The sequence below is a fragment of the Theropithecus gelada genome, chromosome 13, assembly GCF_003255815.1.
Source record: "Theropithecus gelada isolate Dixy chromosome 13, Tgel_1.0, whole genome shotgun sequence".
Classification (NCBI taxonomy): domain Eukaryota; kingdom Metazoa; phylum Chordata; class Mammalia; order Primates; family Cercopithecidae; genus Theropithecus; species Theropithecus gelada.
In genome coordinates this window covers 22,787,917-22,795,438 of record NC_037681.1, presented here as the reverse complement: position 1 = coordinate 22,795,438, position 7,522 = coordinate 22,787,917, and the positions used below count along the sequence as shown (strand labels likewise).

The following is a 7,522-nucleotide window of genomic DNA, read 5'->3' as shown; positions in this document are numbered from 1 at the left end:
GAAGCTATGCCTGAGAATTTTAAACAACAAAATATCCAAGATTTATTTTTTAAATTGCGTTCGATTATCTTATTAGCTAGTAGCTTTCTCTATTTTAATTCTTTGTGTTGCATAATATCTAGGATACGGTAACAGGCTGGTTGCAAATGCTTGAAACAGAAATAGGTTTCCTCTTAGGCTGCGTTTCAGCATGTCCAACTGTGAGCCTGTGAAGCAAAGCATCGGAGTTCTCTCGAGGTCTGTTGCCTCGGATTTGGTTAGAAATTATTGAATCTGGAGTGTAAAAACCCTGTCTGGGCCTTTTAGGCAGCTTGATTTCAAAACTAGCCCTTCCGCCCCAAGACTTATCAACCGCCCCCCACCCCGTCCCAAAAGAAAAACGGAAGTAAGTTCAGCATTAAAATAATGGTGATGTCAGGCAGGCAGTCTGCATGTGAGCAGCAGAAAATTAGAAGAATAGAACCATCCATTCTCGTTTCCCCCCACGACACGCACGCACACATACATGCACACTCTCTCTCTTTCGCGCGCACACACACACACACACACACAACACCAGTCAGTGAAGGGGAAAAAGGGTGATACCTTTTTAAAAAATGAAAGGCAGTAAGCCATTATTAGCAAGAGCTATATTGAGCATGCTTGCCAGACAAGCAGCAAAGCTGAGCTCCAGTTCCGCCCAGACATGTGCCTTGCCATTTTCATTTTAATCAGCCTGCTCAGGATGGCTGCTGATTCATTTTGCAGGATGTCCCCCTGGGAGCCAAGGTGGAAGCCTGAGGCGAGCTGCTATTGCATCAATGCAGCACATCAGAGCGAGAGCGCGGAGGCAGAGGGAGGAGAGAAAGCCTTCAGCACCGCATCCAGATTTCAATATGGCTAGTTAGAAGGTCCTGCATGAAACCGAGTCTATTGCAGAAAACATAATGAAAGGAAAAGAAAAGAAAAAAGTCACATTGTCATTTCATTATCCAACTATTCTCTCCCGCAACCCCTTCCTGCCACCAACACACACACACACACGTACACATTTTACAGTGACCATGAAAGGTTTCAAGCCACTCTGGGGAAGTGTGTGTGTGTATGTGTGTGTGTGTGTGTGTGTGTGTGTGTGTGTGTGTGTGTGTGTACTATTTACCTGGTAACTAGCTGGGGTGGTATACCTGATTTAGCTGGAGACTTTGATTTGTAGGACTGACAACCTTATTATGCAGTGAGTTTATTATTGATATTATTCTGCTCTCGGTTGCCATGGCCACCTTGTGAGAGACATTCAATTTTCTCTCTTCCATCATCATTATCTATGAGGCCATCTGTTGTGGAAAATGAATTCAGCCTCATTTGCATGACTGATAAGCAATTTTTTTTTTATCTATTTAACAGAAGGTCATATGCCGGGGATTTGGAGCTTGTGAAAAAAAAATGTGGAAAAAAAAAAAAAAGCCTAGGAGAGGATGAGTGGGAGTGTGTGCATGGGGGGTGTGTGGAAGTCAAACAGATCCCTGAGGCCTGCGAGCCTATCGCGCTGCATTTGTCATTCCTGCCCGGGCGACATTTTTTTTTCCCTAAGCTACTGCACACTAAACAGAGTGAGAGAGCTTTTCCCTGCAGTCTTCTTGAAGCCCCCCTGGTTTTTTTACTCATTGTTGGTGGGTGTATTTTAATTTTTTCATTCCCTGGACTATGGGTTATGATATCAATATTCACTGAAGACAAAAAGCCACCTTTTCTGCATCTCGGTGGCATGCATGTGTCTCATCATCCTTTCAAACTTGTGGTGGAACAGGGTTTTCTTCCCTGTCTGTGTATTTTGAGCCAGCACAGTTACCAAAATTGAACTTGTCTTTCGCTTGTGAGCGGTTGTGGTCATTGTGAGGTACGTGATGCTCGTTAGGTTAATTTTTGGGGGACTTAGTGAGCAGGATGTGTTTTACCGTAGCTCAAGGGCTGAGGCTGCTGTTCCATTGTCTGCTCCTTTTTAAAGTTATTTTTATAGCATGGCTGGTAGCTGAAATGTTCCTGGACTCGAGGCTTTGTAATCCACAGAAAATCTGTCTTTAAACTAAAATGGGTATTAGGTTGCATGACTTAACTGTGATGTTGTTTATTAAGGAAAAAGATACAAAAACAAAACATGATGCATGTATAGTGCTTGGAGGATAAGAGGATACTGAAACAAAAAGTTCCCAGAGACTTGACTGGATTACTTTACATTACAAATGAAGCACATCATTTTATACAAAGGCAATTAAAATGTTAGATATTTTTGATGAATTTACCTAATGATAAGAAGAGAGTTGATTTATATTGTTTAAGTGGAGAAACTCAAATAAAGATTTTTAAATTTAAATTAAATGTTTGAAGTTCATAATAATGAAACAAAAGGTAATTTATAACAGAAATATGTCTTTTTGTAACACCTAAATTAATAAACTAAAAGTTTAAATGGCACACTTTAGTTTTAAGATAGATCTGAATAAAGCAAAAATGTATATGTAAATATTTATATGAAAGTTAGTTATATAAAATATAGAGAACAGATTTTGAATTTAGCATTAACCATGACAATTTCTTGTACCATCAAAGCTATATAAGCTAAATAATTTCTAAGTTACTTAGAGTAAACATATTTTATATAAGAGTCTTTTTGTTCAAATGTTTATATTTTTTACTAAACAAAATTAACATCATAGACAAAAGCATCCCCAAACCACCCTTACAGGCATATGAGGGTCTTTCTAATTGTTGAACTTCCTAAGTGTCATGTAGCTTTAAAAATAATAAAGTCATGTCTCCCATACAGATAAAAATGTAATTATTTTTAAAAGAAAAGTATTTTATACAATATTCCTTTTCAAAAACACAATAGCATTGCATTCCTATAAGTTTTCACCTCTCAAGAACTTTGAATCCAAAGTGTTGATGGTAAGTTATAAATGCTACTAAGAGACACATTCCAGAAAAAAAGGAAGTTTGTTTTTTCTGATTGACCTAAAAGAACATGTATGATTCTATCACCTCAAATGCAGTAAGTCAATTGCTTAAAAGTCTCCTTAAAGTTATACTTGAGTGATAAATTTTCTTTATTAACCAAAATAGACCACTGCTGATGTGTTTTTGTGATGGTACTTTACCTGATTGCACTTTGAAAACTCTTACCATACTATCATACACTTTTCATAAGCAATAACAGTTGTTATATAATCCTTCTGGTTTTAATCAGCCATATTTCTTTATATTTTAGCTTGAGTTTCAGAGAAATAGGTTTATTTTAAACATTAATCGTGCATTTAAAGAATTTAAAACAATAAAATTCTGATAGATTAAGAATATTATTTAAAGTGACATCAGCTTTCTCAGAGGACTATAGTTTAAGCATCAGTAATATGAGATCTGGATCTATATTATAATAAGAAGGATTAAGTTAGTGCCTTTTGATCTGTACATATAGTCTTCAGATTTGTGAATCAAAATTGTCAACATCTAAAAAAAACCTCTGAAGTCGCACAATTGATTTTTGCTTCCTCCCCACCCCCACCCCCAAAAAGTTAATTACCAATCTTGGTTGGATTCTTCCTTGCCTCCCTGACATTTGACTGCTGCTAATTCACTGATTAATCTCATTAATGTGATTATAGTAGGATTTAGAGTTGGCTGCCATTGTTCTGTAGACAGTGCTATTCAGGCTGAGCACTTGCCACCTCATTCAGTTTTGCTGTGATTTTTCAAAGGCTGGTGGAGTGAGCTATTGTGAGCAGGCTTCTCTGCCTTCCCTTTCAGCACCAGGAGCTGTCCGCAGCTGATAGCGATTGCATTCAACAGTGACTGACTTCCTCCTAGTTTATTGGCAATGTGAAAATGGCTCACTTTCATCACCTTAATGATTGTGCTAGTTGAGGTAGAAGTAGGAGAAGCCTTCATGGTCACATTTGGATGTTTTGAAGATGGTGGCAGTAAAGATATCTATACTTGAAGATTTTTATTTAGTAAAGACTTTCCATCTGCCATTACACACACATTGTACTCTATTTCCAAATACTCAAACTTATCAATACATTAAAAATTACTTGTATATATGCATAGTTGTGGGTTGAAAAATTATAAACATTATTACTTTTCAACTGTAAAATTTTCTCCAAATACATGTAATTATTAATAAAATTCATCTTTGAAAAGATGCACCAGGACTATCTGGTGTCACAGGCAGAAAGTATGCATGACACACAAATTTCAACTTTTCTTTAGTTAGACTTGTATCCAGCTGCAGAACTTATGCCAATTTCACAAATTTGTGTTAGAAGCTGAGATCAAGGTAAAGGCCCAATAATTTGTGACCACATATGAGTGGTGTACAAAAATTCCTAAAGGAATATGAGTACATAGTCTTCTTTGGGGTTATAAAGGCTGTCAAAGCATGACCTTAGGACTATGTGGATACTTTCAGAGAATGAGACTTCTTTAATATGCTGTTTTCACTGTCCCTGTTATGTTTTTCACTTAATTTGTTTATTTAATTTTTACTCTCTTGAAAATGTTTCTATTTTGTCCATTACTCTTGAATATACCCAATTATTTCACTGTCTGATGTTTTCTGTCTGCTTTCTGTGTCAATGTTTAATAGACTAGGGAAAAGAAATAAGTGATTATGCAATTTCAAAGATTTGTAAAGTTTTTCTATTTGTTACAATTATACTTAAAATTAAAAATATTGAGTTAATAATCTGTTCAGCTGCTTTTATAAATGCTTTACAGGTATAATTTTTAAAAGCCAATTACTTCTCTGCGAAAAATTAATTTTGTCAAGTAAATAATGTTTTCAAAGTCACATGCATAAACTAGATTTTCAACTCTACCTGTAAGCCAATCTAATTTGAGGGAGAGATATTATGTTAAAAATACATAATATATAATCTGAAAGACTTTGTTTACTTGTATATTTTGGTGGACACATTTTAACTTCAAACAACTTAAAGGCCTATCTACTCTTAAATGTTTTATATTAAAAATCTCCTCCGTGGAATTAGGGGGACTAGTCAGACGCTCTTTGGTAATGACCACTCTGCCCTGCACTTACAGTTAGGTTTGGCTGGGTGTCCCTTTTAGACCAGGGCTGTAATTCTCAATCAATAATCAGTTTTTCCAATGTGTGTTGTCCTTTGCCAGGAAGTCTACCTTGAGGCAAAGTCTTTCCAGAACTCTGTTCAGGAGGCAAATGAATGGTAGACTCAGAAAGAGAGACCGACAGTTTTGCTAAATTCTTATAATCAAACTACTCCATTGCATAATTTGATTGCAACGACATTATGCACTTTTCTATTTTCAAGTTTTTAAGAGTTCTTTTTATGAATATCTTCTTTTTTATTTGAAAAGTTGTGTAGTATCCTTTAGAAAGGAGTAACTGAGGATAAACTTGAACAAAAACTTGTGAATAACATATTTTTCACCAAGCTAAGTTTCATCATGCTGTATTCTACACAACACCTGACATGGATCTGCATTTCTTCCAAACTAAACTGAAGATAAAAGATACCACAAACTTGAAGAAGAAATTAGATGTAGGTTTGTGTTTGTGTGTGTGTGGTTGGGGTTAGTGTCATATCTACATATCATGGTTGCTGGTATGAAAAAGATATTTTAAATTGGCATGCCACCCCCATACTTAAAATATTGCCTGTAGTGACCATAACTCATATGAAATAATACAAATATTCTACTTTTACAGTAATTTGTTGTATGATTTTTTTCTGATATTAGATTATTTAAAGGCAACAGCTATCCATTTTTTCCATCAGTGGGCTATTTCAATGCAATGTGGTTCAGTTTGTAGTATCTTTGTGTCTTGTCTCTTCTCTCTCTTTCTCTCCACTTTCCTTTCTCTCTCTTCTGCCCTCTCTCTCTTTAACTCGGTCCCTGTTTGTCTGTTTTGCCACCCTCTCTTCTCTCTGTGTTTCTTTCACACCTGCATTGTTCCAGCATACACAATGATTTTTCTATGCATGTTTCCACAATGGAAGTGTTTTTGGCTTTGACATCATAATGAGTCCTCAGGGTATCTGTAGAAGTAATCAGAGATGGCAGAGAAAATGTAAGCCAGGTGTTATAAAACTAGAAAGAATGCATAAATGCTTATTTATTAGATAGAGAAAGACTGATAAACATTGCTGTATTAGGCTATTCTGCTAGGAAAATTTTCCAACCATGTACCTCTTTTAAAATAATCTCTGCTCCCCACGTGGTGATTATCGGAAAAGTTGGGGGGGTGAATATTTTAGTCTCAGTGTAAGGAGTATTGTGTTGTGAGAAGATGGAATGATACAGGACATTCTCTTAAAGGTTTCCTTGCTTTCAGACTGCAGTGGTGTCTAGCAGGGCTCGACAGGAAGGGAATTGCAGTCTCTGTAGTAACCAGTAAGTCTGGTCCCAACACATCAGGGAAGAGCTTGGTCTTCAGAGGAATTACCTCTGAGAGCTGGAAGAGGGTGTTCCTAGTAACTTGGGGCTTCTCTGTCAGTCTCCCCACGGAAACCACAGTCAGCACTGTGCTCTGTGGAAAGCCTGCAGTGGCTGCTCCCTCGTGCTGTTCTGCTCTCGACTCTCACTCACTGTGGATAGTGGGCTGGTGAAGTGCGGGCGCCAGAGGGTAGGGGTGAATGGAATGGAAACACAGAGGGAACTGTGACCAGCACGTGCGATGGTCTCTCCACGGCAGACAGAGCCCTGCGTGGGTGAGAAGCAGACTGCGGAACAGGATTTGGCTTGATGGCCACCAGCTCTTCCACAAAAAGGTACTTCTTTCCTTTTATTGTAAACGTTACATAGGATTTTTTTTTTTTTCCTGGTGGTTGCAGTTCCCAGTTCTTCTCTTAAGTACTTCAAAAATAGTTGTTTCTCTACCTGCCTGCCTAGCTCCAGCTCTCATTTGATTGCATACACAACACTTCCTAAAGTCTCTTGGTTTGGCATGTGAACACGCCGACAATGGACCATCTCTCAAAAGAGCTTCTCCTTCAGTGTAATGCCATTGTGGGCACCGATATGTCTGCATGCTGCCTGGAGTTGTTGTTAAACATGAGTCTGTGTATTCAAGGCTAGTTTCCAGGGGCGAGGGTGGGAGGTGCTAAAGTTGCCTTTATGATTTAATGTAGCCTTTCATAACGGTGAGTGTTATAAGAGAGAGGTTTGCAGAGAGTGAAACGGTATAGTCACCACCAGAGTAAAACATCTATGACTTAATTCAAGAAGCCATTTATAAAATCAGCACTTTTTTAAGCCAGAAAAAAATGCTAATGAACATCAGGTATCTGTGTTCCCTTAGTTATTTTTAAAACCTTATAAGGTCTTGTCTTTTCAAAGAAAACTTTGTCTATATTTTTTTCTTCAAACAATACTAAAAGGTGAAAAATGTTTTAACTTTCTTAGACAAGAAGTTTCATGTCTTTTGTTTTAAAAGAAAATGATACAAGAAGCTCATACTGAAACAGAATAATATAGTGTGGTTGGCAACCCAAAAAAGATTTTAAGA

At 37.2% G+C, this 7,522-nt stretch overlaps 1 protein-coding gene across 8 annotated transcripts in view; it reads left to right on the top strand.

The window, feature by feature from the left end:
* The first annotated feature begins 1,466 nt into the window (after positions 1 to 1,466).
* MYT1L (myelin transcription factor 1 like) overlaps positions 1,467 to 7,522 on the top strand; it is a 526,890-nt gene continuing 520,834 nt past the window's right edge. For 4 of the 8 annotated variants that reach the window (XM_025354739.1, XM_025354742.1, XM_025354744.1 and 1 more), the window contains exon 1: positions 1,467 to 1,876. The gene's annotated coding sequence lies outside the window, so the exon portion shown is untranslated. Of the gene's footprint in view, positions 1,877 to 6,272; positions 6,786 to 7,522 lie in introns of those variants that run through there. The other 4 variants (XM_025354745.1, XM_025354740.1, XM_025354746.1 and 1 more) reach the window with 2 other exon arrangements.